At 43.9% G+C, this 18,998-nt stretch overlaps 45 non-coding genes across 45 annotated transcripts; 39 read left to right on the top strand and 6 right to left on the bottom strand.

Annotated features, from left to right (window-relative positions):
* Window positions 1-8: 8 nt before the first annotated feature.
* On the top strand, window positions 9-127 carry LOC132620994 (5S ribosomal RNA). The gene has a single exon (XR_009575392.1). It is a non-coding gene; the product is annotated as a 5S ribosomal RNA (ribosomal RNA).
* Window positions 128-399: 272 nt separating this feature from the next.
* Window positions 400-518, top strand: LOC132620993 (5S ribosomal RNA). The gene has a single exon (XR_009575391.1). It is a non-coding gene; the product is annotated as a 5S ribosomal RNA (ribosomal RNA).
* Window positions 519-790: 272 nt separating this feature from the next.
* Window positions 791-909, top strand: LOC132620992 (5S ribosomal RNA). The gene has a single exon (XR_009575390.1). It is a non-coding gene; the product is annotated as a 5S ribosomal RNA (ribosomal RNA).
* A 272-nt stretch (window positions 910-1,181) lies between these two features.
* LOC132620991 (5S ribosomal RNA) lies at window positions 1,182-1,300 on the top strand. Its single transcript, XR_009575389.1, has one exon. It is a non-coding gene; the product is annotated as a 5S ribosomal RNA (ribosomal RNA).
* Window positions 1,301-1,572: 272 nt separating this feature from the next.
* On the top strand, window positions 1,573-1,691 carry LOC132620990 (5S ribosomal RNA). The gene has a single exon (XR_009575388.1). It is a non-coding gene; the product is annotated as a 5S ribosomal RNA (ribosomal RNA).
* Window positions 1,692-1,964: 273 nt separating this feature from the next.
* LOC132620989 (5S ribosomal RNA) lies at window positions 1,965-2,083 on the top strand. Its single transcript, XR_009575387.1, has one exon. It is a non-coding gene; the product is annotated as a 5S ribosomal RNA (ribosomal RNA).
* A 272-nt stretch (window positions 2,084-2,355) lies between these two features.
* On the top strand, window positions 2,356-2,474 carry LOC132620988 (5S ribosomal RNA). Its single transcript, XR_009575386.1, has one exon. It is a non-coding gene; the product is annotated as a 5S ribosomal RNA (ribosomal RNA).
* A 271-nt stretch (window positions 2,475-2,745) lies between these two features.
* LOC132620987 (5S ribosomal RNA) lies at window positions 2,746-2,864 on the top strand. Its single transcript, XR_009575385.1, has one exon. It is a non-coding gene; the product is annotated as a 5S ribosomal RNA (ribosomal RNA).
* Window positions 2,865-3,136: 272 nt separating this feature from the next.
* Window positions 3,137-3,255, top strand: LOC132620986 (5S ribosomal RNA). The gene has a single exon (XR_009575384.1). It is a non-coding gene; the product is annotated as a 5S ribosomal RNA (ribosomal RNA).
* A 273-nt stretch (window positions 3,256-3,528) lies between these two features.
* Window positions 3,529-3,647, top strand: LOC132620984 (5S ribosomal RNA). Its single transcript, XR_009575382.1, has one exon. It is a non-coding gene; the product is annotated as a 5S ribosomal RNA (ribosomal RNA).
* A 273-nt stretch (window positions 3,648-3,920) lies between these two features.
* Window positions 3,921-4,039, top strand: LOC132620983 (5S ribosomal RNA). The gene has a single exon (XR_009575381.1). It is a non-coding gene; the product is annotated as a 5S ribosomal RNA (ribosomal RNA).
* A 272-nt stretch (window positions 4,040-4,311) lies between these two features.
* Window positions 4,312-4,430, top strand: LOC132620982 (5S ribosomal RNA). Its single transcript, XR_009575380.1, has one exon. It is a non-coding gene; the product is annotated as a 5S ribosomal RNA (ribosomal RNA).
* Window positions 4,431-4,700: 270 nt separating this feature from the next.
* LOC132620981 (5S ribosomal RNA) lies at window positions 4,701-4,819 on the top strand. Its single transcript, XR_009575379.1, has one exon. It is a non-coding gene; the product is annotated as a 5S ribosomal RNA (ribosomal RNA).
* Window positions 4,820-5,092: 273 nt separating this feature from the next.
* Window positions 5,093-5,211, top strand: LOC132620980 (5S ribosomal RNA). Its single transcript, XR_009575378.1, has one exon. It is a non-coding gene; the product is annotated as a 5S ribosomal RNA (ribosomal RNA).
* A 272-nt stretch (window positions 5,212-5,483) lies between these two features.
* On the top strand, window positions 5,484-5,602 carry LOC132620979 (5S ribosomal RNA). The gene has a single exon (XR_009575377.1). It is a non-coding gene; the product is annotated as a 5S ribosomal RNA (ribosomal RNA).
* Window positions 5,603-5,873: 271 nt separating this feature from the next.
* On the top strand, window positions 5,874-5,992 carry LOC132620975 (5S ribosomal RNA). Its single transcript, XR_009575376.1, has one exon. It is a non-coding gene; the product is annotated as a 5S ribosomal RNA (ribosomal RNA).
* A 274-nt stretch (window positions 5,993-6,266) lies between these two features.
* On the top strand, window positions 6,267-6,385 carry LOC132620963 (5S ribosomal RNA). The gene has a single exon (XR_009575373.1). It is a non-coding gene; the product is annotated as a 5S ribosomal RNA (ribosomal RNA).
* A 272-nt stretch (window positions 6,386-6,657) lies between these two features.
* LOC132620950 (5S ribosomal RNA) lies at window positions 6,658-6,776 on the top strand. The gene has a single exon (XR_009575371.1). It is a non-coding gene; the product is annotated as a 5S ribosomal RNA (ribosomal RNA).
* A 274-nt stretch (window positions 6,777-7,050) lies between these two features.
* On the top strand, window positions 7,051-7,169 carry LOC132620938 (5S ribosomal RNA). Its single transcript, XR_009575363.1, has one exon. It is a non-coding gene; the product is annotated as a 5S ribosomal RNA (ribosomal RNA).
* A 271-nt stretch (window positions 7,170-7,440) lies between these two features.
* On the top strand, window positions 7,441-7,559 carry LOC132620925 (5S ribosomal RNA). Its single transcript, XR_009575351.1, has one exon. It is a non-coding gene; the product is annotated as a 5S ribosomal RNA (ribosomal RNA).
* Window positions 7,560-7,831: 272 nt separating this feature from the next.
* Window positions 7,832-7,950, top strand: LOC132620914 (5S ribosomal RNA). The gene has a single exon (XR_009575339.1). It is a non-coding gene; the product is annotated as a 5S ribosomal RNA (ribosomal RNA).
* Window positions 7,951-8,222: 272 nt separating this feature from the next.
* On the top strand, window positions 8,223-8,341 carry LOC132620902 (5S ribosomal RNA). Its single transcript, XR_009575327.1, has one exon. It is a non-coding gene; the product is annotated as a 5S ribosomal RNA (ribosomal RNA).
* Window positions 8,342-8,614: 273 nt separating this feature from the next.
* LOC132620890 (5S ribosomal RNA) lies at window positions 8,615-8,733 on the top strand. Its single transcript, XR_009575316.1, has one exon. It is a non-coding gene; the product is annotated as a 5S ribosomal RNA (ribosomal RNA).
* A 272-nt stretch (window positions 8,734-9,005) lies between these two features.
* LOC132620879 (5S ribosomal RNA) lies at window positions 9,006-9,124 on the top strand. Its single transcript, XR_009575305.1, has one exon. It is a non-coding gene; the product is annotated as a 5S ribosomal RNA (ribosomal RNA).
* Window positions 9,125-9,396: 272 nt separating this feature from the next.
* LOC132620867 (5S ribosomal RNA) lies at window positions 9,397-9,515 on the top strand. Its single transcript, XR_009575293.1, has one exon. It is a non-coding gene; the product is annotated as a 5S ribosomal RNA (ribosomal RNA).
* Window positions 9,516-9,788: 273 nt separating this feature from the next.
* LOC132620855 (5S ribosomal RNA) lies at window positions 9,789-9,907 on the top strand. The gene has a single exon (XR_009575281.1). It is a non-coding gene; the product is annotated as a 5S ribosomal RNA (ribosomal RNA).
* Window positions 9,908-10,178: 271 nt separating this feature from the next.
* On the top strand, window positions 10,179-10,297 carry LOC132620844 (5S ribosomal RNA). Its single transcript, XR_009575270.1, has one exon. It is a non-coding gene; the product is annotated as a 5S ribosomal RNA (ribosomal RNA).
* Window positions 10,298-10,568: 271 nt separating this feature from the next.
* Window positions 10,569-10,687, top strand: LOC132620833 (5S ribosomal RNA). Its single transcript, XR_009575259.1, has one exon. It is a non-coding gene; the product is annotated as a 5S ribosomal RNA (ribosomal RNA).
* Window positions 10,688-10,961: 274 nt separating this feature from the next.
* On the top strand, window positions 10,962-11,080 carry LOC132620821 (5S ribosomal RNA). Its single transcript, XR_009575248.1, has one exon. It is a non-coding gene; the product is annotated as a 5S ribosomal RNA (ribosomal RNA).
* Window positions 11,081-11,352: 272 nt separating this feature from the next.
* Window positions 11,353-11,471, top strand: LOC132620808 (5S ribosomal RNA). The gene has a single exon (XR_009575235.1). It is a non-coding gene; the product is annotated as a 5S ribosomal RNA (ribosomal RNA).
* Window positions 11,472-11,743: 272 nt separating this feature from the next.
* Window positions 11,744-11,862, top strand: LOC132620795 (5S ribosomal RNA). Its single transcript, XR_009575223.1, has one exon. It is a non-coding gene; the product is annotated as a 5S ribosomal RNA (ribosomal RNA).
* Window positions 11,863-12,136: 274 nt separating this feature from the next.
* On the top strand, window positions 12,137-12,255 carry LOC132620783 (5S ribosomal RNA). The gene has a single exon (XR_009575211.1). It is a non-coding gene; the product is annotated as a 5S ribosomal RNA (ribosomal RNA).
* A 272-nt stretch (window positions 12,256-12,527) lies between these two features.
* Window positions 12,528-12,646, top strand: LOC132620771 (5S ribosomal RNA). The gene has a single exon (XR_009575199.1). It is a non-coding gene; the product is annotated as a 5S ribosomal RNA (ribosomal RNA).
* A 274-nt stretch (window positions 12,647-12,920) lies between these two features.
* LOC132620759 (5S ribosomal RNA) lies at window positions 12,921-13,039 on the top strand. The gene has a single exon (XR_009575188.1). It is a non-coding gene; the product is annotated as a 5S ribosomal RNA (ribosomal RNA).
* A 272-nt stretch (window positions 13,040-13,311) lies between these two features.
* Window positions 13,312-13,430, top strand: LOC132620747 (5S ribosomal RNA). Its single transcript, XR_009575177.1, has one exon. It is a non-coding gene; the product is annotated as a 5S ribosomal RNA (ribosomal RNA).
* A 271-nt stretch (window positions 13,431-13,701) lies between these two features.
* On the top strand, window positions 13,702-13,820 carry LOC132620707 (5S ribosomal RNA). The gene has a single exon (XR_009575140.1). It is a non-coding gene; the product is annotated as a 5S ribosomal RNA (ribosomal RNA).
* A 1,271-nt stretch (window positions 13,821-15,091) lies between these two features.
* On the top strand, window positions 15,092-15,210 carry LOC132620595 (5S ribosomal RNA). The gene has a single exon (XR_009575036.1). It is a non-coding gene; the product is annotated as a 5S ribosomal RNA (ribosomal RNA).
* A 272-nt stretch (window positions 15,211-15,482) lies between these two features.
* LOC132620516 (5S ribosomal RNA) lies at window positions 15,483-15,601 on the top strand. The gene has a single exon (XR_009574967.1). It is a non-coding gene; the product is annotated as a 5S ribosomal RNA (ribosomal RNA).
* A 272-nt stretch (window positions 15,602-15,873) lies between these two features.
* Window positions 15,874-15,992, top strand: LOC132620504 (5S ribosomal RNA). Its single transcript, XR_009574955.1, has one exon. It is a non-coding gene; the product is annotated as a 5S ribosomal RNA (ribosomal RNA).
* A 668-nt stretch (window positions 15,993-16,660) lies between these two features.
* On the bottom strand, window positions 16,661-16,779 carry LOC132620997 (5S ribosomal RNA). The gene has a single exon (XR_009575394.1). It is a non-coding gene; the product is annotated as a 5S ribosomal RNA (ribosomal RNA).
* A 273-nt stretch (window positions 16,780-17,052) lies between these two features.
* Window positions 17,053-17,170, bottom strand: LOC132620793 (5S ribosomal RNA). Its single transcript, XR_009575221.1, has one exon. It is a non-coding gene; the product is annotated as a 5S ribosomal RNA (ribosomal RNA).
* A 272-nt stretch (window positions 17,171-17,442) lies between these two features.
* On the bottom strand, window positions 17,443-17,561 carry LOC132620785 (5S ribosomal RNA). Its single transcript, XR_009575213.1, has one exon. It is a non-coding gene; the product is annotated as a 5S ribosomal RNA (ribosomal RNA).
* Window positions 17,562-17,834: 273 nt separating this feature from the next.
* Window positions 17,835-17,953, bottom strand: LOC132620985 (5S ribosomal RNA). The gene has a single exon (XR_009575383.1). It is a non-coding gene; the product is annotated as a 5S ribosomal RNA (ribosomal RNA).
* Window positions 17,954-18,221: 268 nt separating this feature from the next.
* LOC132620764 (5S ribosomal RNA) lies at window positions 18,222-18,340 on the bottom strand. The gene has a single exon (XR_009575193.1). It is a non-coding gene; the product is annotated as a 5S ribosomal RNA (ribosomal RNA).
* Window positions 18,341-18,616: 276 nt separating this feature from the next.
* LOC132620849 (5S ribosomal RNA) lies at window positions 18,617-18,736 on the bottom strand. Its single transcript, XR_009575275.1, has one exon. It is a non-coding gene; the product is annotated as a 5S ribosomal RNA (ribosomal RNA).
* Window positions 18,737-18,998: the final 262 nt, after the last annotated feature.

The following is an 18,998-nucleotide window of genomic DNA, read 5'->3' as shown; positions in this document are numbered from 1 at the left end:
GGAATGACGGATGCGATCATACCAGCACTAACGCACCGGATCCCATCAGAACTCCGAAGTTAAGCGTGCTTGGGCGAGAGTAGTACTAGGATGGGTGACCCCCTGGGAAGTCCTCGTGTTGCATCCCTCCTTTTGTCGCTTTTAACTAAATATTTTTTATCGCTAGATTTTTACTGAAGATGAATGAAAATTGTGCACCAATTTGGAGAAATATTGAAATTGAATGCGATAACAGGTGTTTTTTCGAAAATCGGCTCGGCCAAACCGCCTTGCGGCACTTTGGGCGGCTAGATCTCGCAAAATACGCAAAATAAAAAAAAAATCGCGTAAATCGGACGTGCGAGCGCAATGTTATGACCGTTTAAAGGGCTTTATAGAATTTAGAGCGCTAGGAATGACGGATGCGATCATACCAGCACTAACGCACCGGATCCCATCAGAACTCCGAAGTTAAGCGTGCTTGGGCGAGAGTAGTACTAGGATGGGTGACCCCCTGGGAAGTCCTCGTGTTGCATCCCTCCTTTTGTCGCTTTTAACTAAATATTTTTTATCGCTAGATTTTTACTGAAGATGAATGAAAATTGTGCACCAATTTGGAGAAATATTGAAATTGAATGCGATAACAGGTGTTTTTTCGAAAATCGGCTCGGCCAAACCGCCTTGCGGCACTTTGGGCGGCTAGATCTCGCAAAATACGCAAAATAAAAAAAAAATCGCGTAAATCGGACGTGCGAGCGCAATGTTATGACCGTTTAAAGGGCTTTATAGAATTTAGAGCGCTAGGAATGACGGATGCGATCATACCAGCACTAACGCACCGGATCCCATCAGAACTCCGAAGTTAAGCGTGCTTGGGCGAGAGTAGTACTAGGATGGGTGACCCCCTGGGAAGTCCTCGTGTTGCATCCCTCCTTTTGTCGCTTTTAACTAAATATTTTTTATCCTAGATTTTTACTGAAGATGAATGAAAATTGTGCACCAATTTGGAGAAATATTGAAATTGAATGCGATAACAGGTGTTTTTTCGAAAATCGGCTCGGCCAAACCGCCTTGCGGCACTTTGGGCGGCTAGATCCCGCAAAAATACGCAAAATAAAAAAAAAATCGCGTAAATCGGACGTGCGAGCGCAATGTTATGACCGTTTAAAGGGCTTTATAGAATTTAGAGCGCTAGGAATGACGGATGCGATCATACCAGCACTAACGCACCGGATCCCATCAGAACTCCGAAGTTAAGCGTGCTTGGGCGAGAGTAGTACTAGGATGGGTGACCCCCTGGGAAGTCCTCGTGTTGCATCCCTCCTTTTGTCGCTTTTAACTAAATATTTTTTATCCTAGATTTTTACTGAAGATGAATGAAAATTGTGCACCAATTTGGAGAAATATTGAAATTGAATGCGATAACAGGTGTTTTTTCGAAAATCGGCTCGGCCAAACCGCCTTGCGGCAGTTTGGGCGGCTAGATCTCGCAAAAATACGCAAAATAAAAAAAAAATCGCGTAAATCGGACGTGCGAGCGCAATGTTATGACCGTTTAAAGGGCTTTATAGAATTTAGAGCGCTAGGAATAACGGATGCGATCATACCAGCACTAACGCACCGGATCCCATCAGAACTCCGAAGTTAAGCGTGCTTGGGCGAGAGTAGTACTAGGATGGGTGACCCCCTGGGAAGTCCTCGTGTTGCATCCCTCCTTTTGTCGCTTTTAACTAAATATTTTTTATCGCTAGATTTTTACTGAAGATGAATGAAAATTGTGCACCAATTTGGAGAAATATTGAAATTGAATGCGATAACAGGTGTTTTTTCGAAAATCGGCTCGGCCAAACCGCCTTGCGGCACTTTGGGCGGCTAGATCTCGCAAAATACGCAAAATCAAAAAAAAAATCGCGTAAATCGGACGTGCGAGCGCAATGTTATGACCGTTTAAAGGGCTTTATAGAATTTAGAGCGCTAGGAATGACGGATGCGATCATACCAGCACTAACGCACCGGATCCCATCAGAACTCCGAAGTTAAGCGTGCTTGGGCGAGAGTAGTACTAGGATGGGTGACCCCCTGGGAAGTCCTCGTGTTGCATCCCTCCTTTTGTCGCTTTTAACTAAATATTTTTTATCCTAGATTTTTACTGAAGATGAATGAAAATTGTGCACCAATTTGGAGAAATATTGAAATTGAATGCGATAACAGGTGTTTTTTCGAAAATCGGCTCGGCCAAACCGCCTTGCGGCAGTTTGGGCGGCTAGATCCCGCAAAAATACGCAAAATAAAAAAAAAATCGCGTAAATCGGACGTGCGAGCGCAATGTTATGACCGTTTAAAGGGCTTTATAGAATTTAGAGCGCTAGGAATGACGGATGCGATCATACCAGCACTAACGCACCGGATCCCATCAGAACTCCGAAGTTAAGCGTGCTTGGGCGAGAGTAGTACTAGGATGGGTGACCCCCTGGGAAGTCCTCGTGTTGCATCCCTCCTTTTGTCGCTTTTAACTAAATATTTTTTATCCTAGATTTTTACTGAAGATGAATGAAAATTGTGCACCAATTTGGAGAAATATTGAAATTGAATGCGATAACAGGTGTTTTTTCGAAAATCGGCTCGGCCAAACCGCCTTGCGGCAGTTTGGGCGGCTAGATCTCGCAAAATACGCAAAATAAAAAAAAAATCGCGTAAATCGGACGTGCGAGCGCAATGTTATGACCGTTTAAAGGGCTTTATAGAATTTAGAGCGCTAGGAATAACGGATGCGATCATACCAGCACTAACGCACCGGATCCCATCAGAACTCCGAAGTTAAGCGTGCTTGGGCGAGAGTAGTACTAGGATGGGTGACCCCCTGGGAAGTCCTCGTGTTGCATCCCTCCTTTTGTCGCTTTTAACTAAATATTTTTTATCGCTAGATTTTTACTGAAGATGAATGAAAATTGTGCACCAATTTGGAGAAATATTGAAATTGAATGCGATAACAGGTGTTTTTTCGAAAATCGGCTCGGCCAAACCGCCTTGCGGCACTTTGGGCGGCTAGATCTCGCAAAATACGCAAAATAAAAAAAAAATCGCGTAAATCGGACGTGCGAGCGCAATGTTATGACCGTTTAAAGGGCTTTATAGAATTTAGAGCGCTAGGAATGACGGATGCGATCATACCAGCACTAACGCACCGGATCCCATCAGAACTCCGAAGTTAAGCGTGCTTGGGCGAGAGTAGTACTAGGATGGGTGACCCCCTGGGAAGTCCTCGTGTTGCATCCCTCCTTTTGTCGCTTTTAACTAAATATTTTTTATCGCTAGATTTTTACTGAAGATGAATGAAAATTGTGCACCAATTTGGAGAAATATTGAAATTGAATGCGATAACAGGTGTTTTTTCGAAAATCGGCTCGGCCAAACCGCCTTGCGGCACTTTGGGCGGCTAGATCCCGCAAAAATACGCAAAATAAAAAAAAAATCGCGTAAATCGGACGTGCGAGCGCAATGTTATGACCGTTTAAAGGGCTTTATAGAATTTAGAGCGCTAGGAATGACGGATGCGATCATACCAGCACTAACGCACCGGATCCCATCAGAACTCCGAAGTTAAGCGTGCTTGGGCGAGAGTAGTACTAGGATGGGTGACCCCCTGGGAAGTCCTCGTGTTGCATCCCTCCTTTTGTCGCTTTTAACTAAATATTTTTTATCGCTAGATTTTTACTGAAGATGAATGAAAATTGTGCACCAATTTGGAGAAATATTGAAATTGAATGCGATAACAGGTGTTTTTTCGAAAATCGGCTCGGCCAAACCGCCTTGCGGCAGTTTGGGCGGCTAGATCTCGCAAAAATACGCAAAATAAAAAAAAAATCGCGTAAATCGGACGTGCGAGCGCAATGTTATGACCGTTTAAAGGGCTTTATAGAATTTAGAGCGCTAGGAATAACGGATGCGATCATACCAGCACTAACGCACCGGATCCCATCAGAACTCCGAAGTTAAGCGTGCTTGGGCGAGAGTAGTACTAGGATGGGTGACCCCCTGGGAAGTCCTCGTGTTGCATCCCTCCTTTTGTCGCTTTTAACTAAATATTTTTTATCCTAGATTTTTACTGAAGATGAATGAAAATTGTGCACCAATTTGGAGAAATATTGAAATTGAATGCGATAACAGGTGTTTTTTCGAAAATCGGCTCGGCCAAACCGCCTTGCGGCAGTTTGGGCGGCTAGATCTCGCAAAATACGCAAAATCAAAAAAAAAATCGCGTAAATCGGACGTGCGAGCGCAATGTTATGACCGTTTAAAGGGCTTTATAGAATTTAGAGCGCTAGGAATGACGGATGCGATCATACCAGCACTAACGCACCGGATCCCATCAGAACTCCGAAGTTAAGCGTGCTTGGGCGAGAGTAGTACTAGGATGGGTGACCCCCTGGGAAGTCCTCGTGTTGCATCCCTCCTTTTGTCGCTTTTAACTAAATATTTTTTATCGCTAGATTTTTACTGAAGATGAATGAAAATTGTGCACCAATTTGGAGAAATATTGAAATTGAATGCGATAACAGGTGTTTTTTCGAAAATCGGCTCGGCCAAACCGCCTTGCGGCAGTTTGGGCGGCTAGATCTCGCAAAATACGCAAAATAAAAAAAAAAGCGTAAATCGGACGTGCGAGCTCAATGTTATGACCGTTTAAAGGGCTTTATAGAATTTAGAGCGCTAGGAATGACGGATGCGATCATACCAGCACTAACGCACCGGATCCCATCAGAACTCCGAAGTTAAGCGTGCTTGGGCGAGAGTAGTACTAGGATGGGTGACCCCCTGGGAAGTCCTCGTGTTGCATCCCTCCTTTTGTCGCTTTTAACTAAATATTTTTTATCCTAGATTTTTACTGAAGATGAATGAAAATTGTGCACCAATTTGGAGAAATATTGAAATTGAATGCGATAACAGGTGTTTTTTCGAAAATCGGCTCGGCCAAACCGCCTTGCGGCAGTTTGGGCGGCTAGATCCCGCAAAAATACGCAAAATCAAAAAAAAAATCGCGTAAATCGGACGTGCGAGCGCAATGTTATGACCGTTTAAAGGGCTTTATAGAATTTAGAGCGCTAGGAATAACGGATGCGATCATACCAGCACTAACGCACCGGATCCCATCAGAACTCCGAAGTTAAGCGTGCTTGGGCGAGAGTAGTACTAGGATGGGTGACCCCCTGGGAAGTCCTCGTGTTGCATCCCTCCTTTTGTCGCTTTTAACTAAATATTTTTTATCCTAGATTTTTACTGAAGATGAATGAAAATTGTGCACCAATTTGGAGAAATATTGAAATTGAATGCGATAACAGGTGTTTTTTCGAAAATCGGCTCGGCCAAACCGCCTTGCGGCAGTTTGGGCGGCTAGATCTCGCAAAATACGCAAAATCAAAAAAAAAATCGCGTAAATCGGACGTGCGAGCGCAATGTTATGACCGTTTAAAGGGCTTTATAGAATTTAGAGCGCTAGGAATGACGGATGCGATCATACCAGCACTAACGCACCGGATCCCATCAGAACTCCGAAGTTAAGCGTGCTTGGGCGAGAGTAGTACTAGGATGGGTGACCCCCTGGGAAGTCCTCGTGTTGCATCCCTCCTTTTGTCGCTTTTAACTAAATATTTTTTATCCTAGATTTTTACTGAAGATGAATGAAAATTGTGCACCAATTTGGAGAAATATTGAAATTGAATGCGATAACAGGTGTTTTTTCGAAAATCGGCTCGGCCAAACCGCCTTGCGGCACTTTGGGCGGCTAGATCTCGCAAAATACGCAAAATAAAAAAAAAATCGCGTAAATCGGACGTGCGAGCGCAATGTTATGACCGTTTAAAGGGCTTTATAGAATTTAGAGCGCTAGGAATGACGGATGCGATCATACCAGCACTAACGCACCGGATCCCATCAGAACTCCGAAGTTAAGCGTGCTTGGGCGAGAGTAGTACTAGGATGGGTGACCCCCTGGGAAGTCCTCGTGTTGCATCCCTCCTTTTGTCGCTTTTAACTAAATATTTTTTATCGCTAGATTTTTACTGAAGATGAATGAAAATTGTGCACCAATTTGGAGAAATATTGAAATTGAATGCGATAACAGGTGTTTTTTCGAAAATCGGCTCGGCCAAACCGCCTTGCGGCAGTTTGGGCGGCTAGATCCCGCAAAAATACGCAAAATCAAAAAAAAAATCGCGTAAATCGGACGTGCGAGCGCAATGTTATGACCGTTTAAAGGGCTTTATAGAATTTAGAGCGCTAGGAATAACGGATGCGATCATACCAGCACTAACGCACCGGATCCCATCAGAACTCCGAAGTTAAGCGTGCTTGGGCGAGAGTAGTACTAGGATGGGTGACCCCCTGGGAAGTCCTCGTGTTGCATCCCTCCTTTTGTCGCTTTTAACTAAATATTTTTTATCACTAGATTTTTACTGAAGATGAATGAAAATTGTGCACCAATTTGGAGAAATATTGAAATTGAATGCGATAACAGGTGTTTTTTCGAAAATCGGCTCGGCCAAACCGCCTTGCGGCACTTTGGGCGGCTAGATCTCGCAAAATACGCAAAATAAAAAAAAAATCGCGTAAATCGGACGTGCGAGCGCAATGTTATGACCGTTTAAAGGGCTTTATAGAATTTAGAGCGCTAGGAATGACGGATGCGATCATACCAGCACTAACGCACCGGATCCCATCAGAACTCCGAAGTTAAGCGTGCTTGGGCGAGAGTAGTACTAGGATGGGTGACCCCCTGGGAAGTCCTCGTGTTGCATCCCTCCTTTTGTCGCTTTTAACTAAATATTTTTTATCGCTAGATTTTTACTGAAGATGAATGAAAATTGTGCACCGATTTGGAGAAATATTGAAATTGAATGCGATAACAGGTGTTTTTTCGAAAATCGGCTCGGCCAAACCGCCTTGCGGCAGTTTGGGCGGCTAGATCCCGCAAAAATACGCAAAATCAAAAAAAAAATCGCGTAAATCGGACGTGCGAGCGCAATGTTATGACCGTTTAAAGGGCTTTATAGAATTTAGAGCGCTAGGAATGACGGATGCGATCATACCAGCACTAACGCACCGGATCCCATCAGAACTCCGAAGTTAAGCGTGCTTGGGCGAGAGTAGTACTAGGATGGGTGACCCCCTGGGAAGTCCTCGTGTTGCATCCCTCCTTTTGTCGCTTTTAACTAAATATTTTTTATCCTAGATTTTTACTGAAGATGAATGAAAATTGTGCACCAATTTGGAGAAATATTGAAATTGAATGCGATAACAGGTGTTTTTTCGAAAATCGGCTCGGCCAAACCGCCTTGCGGCAGTTTGGGCGGCTAGATCTCGCAAAATACGCAAAATAAAAAAAAAATCGCGTAAATCGGACGTGCGAGCGCAATGTTATGACCGTTTAAAGGGCTTTATAGAATTTAGAGCGCTAGGAATGACGGATGCGATCATACCAGCACTAACGCACCGGATCCCATCAGAACTCCGAAGTTAAGCGTGCTTGGGCGAGAGTAGTACTAGGATGGGTGACCCCCTGGGAAGTCCTCGTGTTGCATCCCTCCTTTTGTCGCTTTTAACTAAATATTTTTTATCCTAGATTTTTACTGAAGATGAATGAAAATTGTGCACCAATTTGGAGAAATATTGAAATTGAATGCGATAACAGGTGTTTTTTCGAAAATCGGCTCGGCCAAACCGCCTTGCGGCACTTTGGGCGGCTAGATCTCGCAAAAATACGCAAAATAAAAAAAAAATCGCGTAAATCGGACGTGCGAGCGCAATGTTATGACCGTTTAAAGGGCTTTATAGAATTTAGAGCGCTAGGAATGACGGATGCGATCATACCAGCACTAACGCACCGGATCCCATCAGAACTCCGAAGTTAAGCGTGCTTGGGCGAGAGTAGTACTAGGATGGGTGACCCCCTGGGAAGTCCTCGTGTTGCATCCCTCCTTTTGTCGCTTTTAACTAAATATTTTTTATCGCTAGATTTTTACTGAAGATGAATGAAAATTGTGCACCAATTTGGAGAAATATTGAAATTGAATGCGATAACAGGTGTTTTTTCGAAAATCGGCTCGGCCAAACCGCCTTGCGGCACTTTGGGCGGCTAGATCTCGCAAAATACGCAAAATAAAAAAAAAATCGCGTAAATCGGACGTGCGAGCGCAATGTTATGACCGTTTAAAGGGCTTTATAGAATTTAGAGCGCTAGGAATGACGGATGCGATCATACCAGCACTAACGCACCGGATCCCATCAGAACTCCGAAGTTAAGCGTGCTTGGGCGAGAGTAGTACTAGGATGGGTGACCCCCTGGGAAGTCCTCGTGTTGCATCCCTCCTTTTGTCGCTTTTAACTAAATATTTTTTATCACTAGATTTTTACTGAAGATGAATGAAAATTGTGCACCAATTTGGAGAAATATTGAAATTGAATGCGATAACAGGTGTTTTTTCGAAAATCGGCTCGGCCAAACCGCCTTGCGGCAGTTTGGGCGGCTAGATCTCGCAAAATACGCAAAATAAAAAAAAAAATCGCGTAAATCGGACGTGCGAGCGCAATGTTATGACCGTTTAAAGGGCTTTATAGAATTTAGAGCGCTAGGAATGACGGATGCGATCATACCAGCACTAACGCACCGGATCCCATCAGAACTCCGAAGTTAAGCGTGCTTGGGCGAGAGTAGTACTAGGATGGGTGACCCCCTGGGAAGTCCTCGTGTTGCATCCCTCCTTTTGTCGCTTTTAACTAAATATTTTTTATCCTAGATTTTTACTGAAGATGAATGAAAATTGTGCACCAATTTGGAGAAATATTGAAATTGAATGCGATAACAGGTGTTTTTTCGAAAATCGGCTCGGCCAAACCGCCTTGCGGCAGTTTGGGCGGCTAGATCTCGCAAAATACGCAAAATCAAAAAAAAAATCGCGTAAATCGGACGTGCGAGCGCAATGTTATGACCGTTTAAAGGGCTTTATAGAATTTAGAGCGCTAGGAATAACGGATGCGATCATACCAGCACTAACGCACCGGATCCCATCAGAACTCCGAAGTTAAGCGTGCTTGGGCGAGAGTAGTACTAGGATGGGTGACCCCCTGGGAAGTCCTCGTGTTGCATCCCTCCTTTTGTCGCTTTTAACTAAATATTTTTTATCGCTAGATTTTTACTGAAGATGAATGAAAATTGTGCACCAATTTGGAGAAATATTGAAATTGAATGCGATAACAGGTGTTTTTTCGAAAATCGGCTCGGCCAAACCGCCTTGCGGCACTTTGGGCGGCTAGATCTCGCAAAATACGCAAAATAAAAAAAAAATCGCGTAAATCGGACGTGCGAGCGCAATGTTATGACCGTTTAAAGGGCTTTATAGAATTTAGAGCGCTAGGAATGACGGATGCGATCATACCAGCACTAACGCACCGGATCCCATCAGAACTCCGAAGTTAAGCGTGCTTGGGCGAGAGTAGTACTAGGATGGGTGACCCCCTGGGAAGTCCTCGTGTTGCATCCCTCCTTTTGTCGCTTTTAACTAAATATTTTTTATCCTAGATTTTTACTGAAGATGAATGAAAATTGTGCACCAATTTGGAGAAATATTGAAATTGAATGCGATAACAGGTGTTTTTTCGAAAATCGGCTCGGCCAAACCGCCTTGCGGCAGTTTGGGCGGCTAGATCCCGCAAAAATACGCAAAATAAAAAAAAAAATCGCGTAAATCGGACGTGCGAGCGCAATGTTATGACCGTTTAAAGGGCTTTATAGAATTTAGAGCGCTAGGAATGACGGATGCGATCATACCAGCACTAACGCACCGGATCCCATCAGAACTCCGAAGTTAAGCGTGCTTGGGCGAGAGTAGTACTAGGATGGGTGACCCCCTGGGAAGTCCTCGTGTTGCATCCCTCCTTTTGTCGCTTTTAACTAAATATTTTTTATCCTAGATTTTTACTGAAGATGAATGAAAATTGTGCACCAATTTGGAGAAATATTGAAATTGAATGCGATAACAGGTGTTTTTTCGAAAATCGGCTCGGCCAAACCGCCTTGCGGCACTTTGGGCGGCTAGATCTCGCAAAATACGCAAAATAAAAAAAAAATCGCGTAAATCGGACGTGCGAGCGCAATGTTATGACCGTTTAAAGGGCTTTATAGAATTTAGAGCGCTAGGAATAACGGATGCGATCATACCAGCACTAACGCACCGGATCCCATCAGAACTCCGAAGTTAAGCGTGCTTGGGCGAGAGTAGTACTAGGATGGGTGACCCCCTGGGAAGTCCTCGTGTTGCATCCCTCCTTTTGTCGCTTTTAACTAAATATTTTTTATCCTAGATTTTTACTGAAGATGAATGAAAATTGTGCACCAATTTGGAGAAATATTGAAATTGAATGCGATAACAGGTGTTTTTTCGAAAATCGGCTCGGCCAAACCGCCTTGCGGCACTTTGGGCGGCTAGATCTCGCAAAATACGCAAAATAAAAAAAAAATCGCGTAAATCGGACAGGCGAGCGCAATGTTATGACCGTTTAAAGGGCTTTATAGAATTTAGAGCGCTAGGAATGACGGATGCGATCATACCAGCACTAACGCACCGGATCCCATCAGAACTCCGAAGTTAAGCGTGCTTGGGCGAGAGTAGTACTAGGATGGGTGACCCCCTGGGAAGTCCTCGTGTTGCATCCCTCCTTTTGTCGCTTTTAACTAAATATTTTTTATCGCTAGATTTTTACTGAAGATGAATGAAAATTGTGCACCAATTTGGAGAAATATTGAAATTGAATGCGATAACAGGTGTTTTTTCGAAAATCGGCTCGGCCAAACCGCCTTGCGGCAGTTTGGGCGGCTAGATCCCGCAAAAATACGCAAAATCAAAAAAAAAATCGCGTAAATCGGACGTGCGAGCGCAATGTTATGACCGTTTAAAGGGCTTTATAGAATTTAGAGCGCTAGGAATGACGGATGCGATCATACCAGCACTAACGCACCGGATCCCATCAGAACTCCGAAGTTAAGCGTGCTTGGGCGAGAGTAGTACTAGGATGGGTGACCCCCTGGGAAGTCCTCGTGTTGCATCCCTCCTTTTGTCGCTTTTAACTTAAATATTTTTTATCCTAGATTTTTACTGAAGATGAATGAAAATTGTGCACCAATTTGGAGAAATATTGAAATTGAATGCGATAACAGGTGTTTTTTCGAAAATCGGCTCGGCCAAACCGCCTTGCGGCAGTTTGGGCGGCTAGATCTCGCAAAATACGCAAAATAAAAAAAAAATCGCGTAAATCGGACGTGCGAGCGCAATGTTATGACCGTTTAAAGGGCTTTATAGAATTTAGAGCGCTAGGAATAACGGATGCGATCATACCAGCACTAACGCACCGGATCCCATCAGAACTCCGAAGTTAAGCGTGCTTGGGCGAGAGTAGTACTAGGATGGGTGACCCCCTGGGAAGTCCTCGTGTTGCATCCCTCCTTTTGTCGCTTTTAACTTAAATATTTTTTATCCTAGATTTTTACTGAAGATGAATGAAAATTGTGCACCAATTTGGAGAAATATTGAAATTGAATGCGATAACAGGTGTTTTTTCGAAAATCGGCTCGGCCAAACCGCCTTGCGGCACTTTGGGCGGCTAGATCTCGCAAAATACGCAAAATAAAAAAAAAATCGCGTAAATCGGACGTGCGAGCGCAATGTTATGACCGTTTAAAGGGCTTTATAGAATTTAGAGCGCTAGGAATGACGGATGCGATCATACCAGCACTAACGCACCGGATCCCATCAGAACTCCGAAGTTAAGCGTGCTTGGGCGAGAGTAGTACTAGGATGGGTGACCCCCTGGGAAGTCCTCGTGTTGCATCCCTCCTTTTGTCGCTTTTAACTAAATATTTTTTATCGCTAGATTTTTACTGAAGATGAATGAAAATTGTGCACCAATTTGGAGAAATATTGAAATTGAATGCGATAACAGGTGTTTTTTCGAAAATCGGCTCGGCCAAACCGCCTTGCGGCAGTTTGGGCGGCTAGATCCCGCAAAAATACGCAAAATAAAAAAAAAAATCGCGTAAATCGGACGTGCGAGCGCAATGTTATGACCGTTTAAAGGGCTTTATAGAATTTAGAGCGCTAGGAATAACGGATGCGATCATACCAGCACTAACGCACCGGATCCCATCAGAACTCCGAAGTTAAGCGTGCTTGGGCGAGAGTAGTACTAGGATGGGTGACCCCCTGGGAAGTCCTCGTGTTGCATCCCTCCTTTTGTCGCTTTTAACTAAATATTTTTTATCCTAGATTTTTACTGAAGATGAATGAAAATTGTGCACCAATTTGGAGAAATATTGAAATTGAATGCGATAACAGGTGTTTTTTCGAAAATCGGCTCGGCCAAACCGCCTTGCGGCACTTTGGGCGGCTAGATCTCGCAAAAATACGCAAAATAAAAAAAAAATCGCGTAAATCGGACGTGCGAGCGCAATGTTATGACCGTTTAAAGGGCTTTATAGAATTTAGAGCGCTAGGAATGACGGATGCGATCATACCAGCACTAACGCACCGGATCCCATCAGAACTCCGAAGTTAAGCGTGCTTGGGCGAGAGTAGTACTAGGATGGGTGACCCCCTGGGAAGTCCTCGTGTTGCATCCCTCCTTTTGTCGCTTTTAACTAAATATTTTTTATCGCTAGATTTTTACTGAAGATGAATGAAAATTGTGCACCAATTTGGAGAAATATTGAAATTGAATGCGATAACAGGTGTTTTTTCGAAAATCGGCTCGGCCAAACCGCCTTGCGGCAGTTTGGGCGGCTAGATCCCGCAAAAATACGCAAAATCAAAAAAAAAATCGCGTAAATCGGACGTGCGAGCGCAATGTTATGACCGTTTAAAGGGCTTTATAGAATTTAGAGCGCTAGGAATAACGGATGCGATCATACCAGCACTAACGCACCGGATCCCATCAGAACTCCGAAGTTAAGCGTGCTTGGGCGAGAGTAGTACTAGGATGGGTGACCCCCTGGGAAGTCCTCGTGTTGCATCCCTCCTTTTGTCGCTTTTAACTAAATATTTTTTATCGCTAGATTTTTACTGAAGATGAATGAAAATTGTGCACCAATTTGGAGAAATATTGAAATTGAATGCGATAACAGGTGTTTTTTCGAAAATCGGCTCGGCCAAACCGCCTTGCGGCACTTTGGGCGGCTAGATCTCGCAAAATACGCAAAATAAAAAAAAAATCGCGTAAATCGGACGTGCGAGCGCAATGTTATGACCGTTTAAAGGGCTTTATAGAATTTAGAGCGCTAGGAATGACGGATGCGATCATACCAGCACTAACGCACCGGATCCCATCAGAACTCCGAAGTTAAGCGTGCTTGGGCGAGAGTAGTACTAGGATGGGTGACCCCCTGGGAAGTCCTCGTGTTGCATCCCTCCTTTTGTCGCTTTTAACTAAATATTTTTTATCCTAGATTTTTACTGAAGATGAATGAAAATTGTGCACCAATTTGGAGAAATATTGAAATTGAATGCGATAACAGGTGTTTTTTCGAAAATCGGCTCGGCCAAACCGCCTTGCGGCAGTTTGGGCGGCTAGATCTCGCAAAATACGCAAAATAAAAAAAAAATCGCGTAAATCGGACGTGCGAGCGCAATGTTATGACCGTTTAAAGGGCTTTATAGAATTTAGAGCGCTAGGAATAACGGATGCGATCATACCAGCACTAACGCACCGGATCCCATCAGAACTCCGAAGTTAAGCGTGCTTGGGCGAGAGTAGTACTAGGATGGGTGACCCCCTGGGAAGTCCTCGTGTTGCATCCCTCCTTTTGTCGCTTTTAACTAAATATTTTTTATCGCTAGATTTTACTGAAGATGAATGAAAATTGTGCACCTGAAGATGAATGAAAAGTGTGCACCAATTTGAAGAAATATTGAAATTGAATGTGATACAGGTGGTTTTTTGAAATCGGGCTCGGCTAAACATTTTGCAAAATAGATCTATTTAGAGCGCTCAGGAATACGGATGCGATCATACAATTAACCTCAGAATCAGCGTGCTGGGCGTACTAGTATGGGTGACCCCCTCGCACCAAATCCCACGCCTCAGAACTCAGCGCAAAAAATCGGTGCGAGCATCGAGAGCGGTCGAGAGTTATAGATGTGACCCCCTGGTCCTCGCTGACCCCGGTGCGTGCGCAAAAATTGACCGTGTAAAGGCAATACAACACACTTTCGCAAGAATTTAGAGACCGCGAACTACAGTAGTGCAGATTCGAACTCATGGGCGGCGAAGACGGATGCGATCATACCAGCACTAACGCACGGATCCCATATATGACCCACTTGCAAAATAATAAAAATTGAATGCGGTTTTTTTCGGCTAAACGCAGTTTTGGGCGGTAGATCGGAGTTATAACCGTTTAGATCATACCAGTACTAACGCACCAGATCCTATCAGAACTCCGAAGTTAAGACCCCCTGGGAAGTCTCATTGGCTTTTAACTACAGTTGGCGGCTATATATTGAATGCGATATATCAGGTGATCGGCTCGCGCCAAACCGCCTTGCTGCGGATTTTGGGCGGCTAGATCTCGCAAAATACGCAAAACAAATAAAAACATCGCGTAATCGGACGTAGCGCAATGCTATGATCTGGGAAGTCCTCGTGTACCAACAAGTGCACGTTCCCTTCTATGAGGGAAATTTTAACTAAACCGCCTTGCGGCAGTTTGGGCGGCTAGATCCCGCAAAAATACGCAAAATCAAAAAAACAATTGCGTAAACGGACGCGTTTAGGACTTATTTCATTACTGAAGTATTGCATCTCTCCTTTTGTGAATGAAACCATTGTGTCACGGACATTCGGACTGAAGATGAATGAAATTGTGCACCAATTTGGAGAATATTGAAATTGAATGCGATAACAGGTGTTTTTTCGAAAATCGGCTCGGCCAAACCGCCTTGCGGCAGTTTGGGCGGCTAGATCTCGCAAAAATACGCAAAATAAAAAAAAAATCGCGTAAATCGGACGTGCGAGCGCAATGTTATGACCGTTTAAAGGGCTTTATAGAATTTAGAGCGCTAGGAATGACGGATGCGATCATACCAGCACTAACGCACCGGATCCCATCAGAACTCCGAAGTTAAGCGTGCTTGGGCGAGAGTAGTACTAGGATGGGTGACCCCCTGGGAAGTCCTCGTGTTGCATCCCTCCTTTTGTCGCTTTAACTAAATATTTTTTATCACTAGATTTTTACTGAAGATGAATGAAAATTGTGCACCAATTTGGAGAAATATTGAAATTGAATGCGATAACAGGTGTTTTTTCGAAAATCGGCTCGGCCAAACCGCCTTGCGGCAGTTTGGGCGGCTAGATCCCGCAAAAATACGCAAAATAAAAAAAAAATCGCGTAAATCGGACGTGCGAGCGCAATGTTATGACCGTTTAAAGGGCTTTATAGAATTTAGAGCGCTAGGAATGACGGATGCGATCATACCAGCACTAACGCACCGGATCCCATCAGAACTCCGAAGTTAAGCGTGCTTGGGCGAGAGTAGTACTAGGATGGGTGACCCCCTGGGAAGTCCTCGTGTTGCATCCCTCCTTTTGTCGCTTTTAACTAAATATTTTTTATCGCTAGATTTTTACTGAAGATGAATGAAAATTGTGCACCAATTTGGAGAAATATTGAAATTGAATGCGATAACAGGTGTTTTTTCGAAAATCGGCTCGGCCAAACCGCCTTGCGGCACTTTGGGCGGCTAGATCTCGCAAAATACGCAAAATAAAAAAAAAATCGCGTAAATCGGACGTGCGAGCGCAATGTTATGACCGTTTAAAGGGCTTTATAGAATTTAGAGCGCTAGGAATGACGGATGCGATCATACCAGCACTAACGCACCGGATCCCATCAGAACTCCGAAGTTAAGCGTGCTTGGGCGAGAGTAGTACTAGGATGGGTGACCCCCTGGGAAGTCCTCGTGTTGCATCCCTCCTTTTGTCGCTTTTAATTAAATATTTTTATCGCTAGATTTTTACTGAAGATGAATGAAAATTGTGCACCATTTGGAGAAATATTGAAATTGAATGCGATAACAGGTGTTTTTTCGAAAATCGGCTCGGCCAAACCGCCTTGCGCACTTGGGCTGCTAGATCTCGCAAAATACGCAAATAAAAAAAATCGCGTAAATCGGACGTGCGAGCGCAATGTTATGACCGTTTGAAGGGCTTTATAGAATTTAGAGCGCTAGGAATGACGGATGCGATCATACCAGCACTAACGCACCGGATCCCATCAGAACTCCAATCACGGACTGGGCGGTACCCAGTACTAATCTGACCGACAGGGATAACTTCGGAGTTCTGATGGATCGGTGCGTTAGTGCTGGTATGACGCATCCGTCATTCCTAGCGCTAAATTCTTAAAGCCTTTAAACGGTCATAACATGCGCTCGCATGTCCGATTTACGTTTTTTATTTTTGCGTATTTTGCGAGATCTAGCCGCCCAAAGTGCCGCAAGGCGGTTTGCCGAGCCGATTTTTGAAAAAACACCTGTTATCGCATTCAATTTCAATATTTCTCCAAATTGGTGCACAATTTTCATTCATCTTCAGTAAAAATCTAGGGATAAAAAATATTTAATTAAAAGCGACAAAAGGAGGGATGCAACACGAGGACTTCCCAGGGGGTCACCCATCCTAGTACTACTCTCGCCCAAGCACGCTTAACTTCGGAGTTCTGATGGGATCCGGTGCGTTAGTGCTGGTATGATCGCATCCGTCATTCCTAGCGCTCTAAATTCTATAAAGCCCTTTAAACGAGTCATAACATTGCGCTCGCACGTCGATTTACGCGATTTTTTTTTAATTTTGCGTATTTTGCGAAGATCTAGCCGCCCAAAGTGCCGCAAGGCGGTTTGGCCGAGCCGATTTTCGAAAAAACACCTGTTATCGCATTCAATTTCAATATTTCTCCAAATTGGTGCACAATTTTCATTCATCTTCAGTAAAAATCTAGCGATAAAAAATATTTAGTTAAAAGCGACAAAAGGAGGGATGCAACACGAGGACTTCCCAGGGGTCACCCATCCTAGTACTACTCTCGCCCAAGCACGCTTAACTTCGGAGTTCTGATGGGATCCGGTGCGTTAGTGCTGGTATGATCGCATCCGTCATTCCTAGCGCTCTAAATTCTATAAAGCCCTTTAAACGGTCATAACATTGCGCTCGCACGTCCGATTTACGCGATTTTTTTTTTATTTTGCGTATTTTGCGAGATCTAGCCGCCCAAAGTGCCGCAAGGCGGTTTGGCCGAGCCGATTTTTGAAAAAACACCTGTTATCGCATTCAATTTCAATATTTCTCCAAATTCGTGCACAATTTTCATTCATCTTCAGTAAAAATCTAGCGATAAAAAATATTTAGTTAAAAGCGACAAAAGGAGGGATGCAACACGAGGACTTCCCAGGGGGTCACCCATCCTAGTACTACTCTCGCCCAAGCACGCTTAACTTCGGAGTTCTGATAGGATCCGGTGCGTTAGTGCTGGTATGATCGCATCCGTCATTCCTAGCGCTCTAAATTCTATAAAGCCCTTTAAAGGGTCATACCATTGCGCTCGCACGTCCGATTTACGCGATTTTTTTTTTGATTTTGCGTATTTTGCGAGATCTAGCCGCCCAAAGTGCCGCAAGGCGGTTTGGCCGAGCCGATTTTCGAAAAAAACACCTGTTATCGCATTCAATTTCAATATTTCTCCAAATTGGTGCACAATTTTCATTCATCTTCAGTAAAATCTAGCGATAAAAAATATTTAGTTAAAAGCGACAAAAGGAGGGATGCAACACGAGGACTTCCCAGGGGGTCACCCATCCTAGTACTACTCTCGCCCAAGCACGCTTAACTTCGGAGTTCTGATGGGATCCGGTGCGTTAGTGCTGGTATGATCGCATCCGTCATTCCTAGCGCTCTAAATTCTATAAAGCCCTTTAAAGGGTCATAACATTGCGCTCGCATGTCCGATTTACGTTTTTTTTTATTTTTGCGTATTTTGCGAGATCTAGCCGCCCAAAGTGCCGCAAGGCGGTTTGGCCGAGCCGATTTTTGAAAAAACACCTGTTATCGCATTCAATTTCAATATTTCTCCAAATTGGTGCACAATTTTCATTCATCTTCAGTAAAAATCTAGGGATAAAAAATATTTAATTAAAAGCGACAAAGGAGGGATGCAACACGAGGACTTCCCACGGGGTCACCCATCCTAGTACTACTCTCGCCCAAGCACGCTTAACTTCGGAGTTCTAATGGGATCCGGTGCGTTAGTGCTGGTATGATCGCATCCGTTATTCCTAGCGCTCTAAATTCTATAAAGCCCTTTAAACGGTCATAACATTGCGCTCGCACGTCCGATTTACGCGATTTTTTTTTTGATTTTGCGTATTTTTGCGGGATCTAGCCGCCCAAACTGCCGTAAGGCGGTTTGGCCGAGCCGATTTTCGAAAAAAACACCTGTTATCGCATTCAATTTCAATATTTCTCCAAATTGGTGCACACTTTTCATTCATCTTCAGTAAAAATCTAGAGATAAAAAATATTTAGTTAAAAAGCGACAAAAGAAGGGATGCAACACGAGGACTTCCCAGGGGGTCACCCATCCTAGTACTACTCTCGCCCAAGCACGCTTAACTTTGGAGTTCTGATTGGATCCATGTGCGTTAGTGCTGGTATGATCGCATCCGTCATTCCTAGCGCTCTAAATTCTATAATCCTTTAAAACGATCATAACATTGCGCTCGCACGTCCGATTTACGCTATTTTTTTTTTTTATATTTGCGTATTTTGCGGATCTAGCCGCCCAAAGTGCCGCAAGGCGGTTTGGCCGAGCCGATTTTTGAAAAAACACCTGTTATCGCATTCAATTTCAATATTTCCTCCACAATTGGTGCACAATTTTCATCATCTTCAGTAAAAATCTAGGCGATAAAATATTTAGTTAAAAG

This window comes from Lycium barbarum, chromosome 11 (assembly GCF_019175385.1).
Source record: "Lycium barbarum isolate Lr01 chromosome 11, ASM1917538v2, whole genome shotgun sequence".
NCBI classification, from domain to species: Eukaryota; Viridiplantae; Streptophyta; class Magnoliopsida; order Solanales; family Solanaceae; genus Lycium; species Lycium barbarum.
This window is presented reverse-complemented; position numbering and strand designations above follow the sequence as displayed.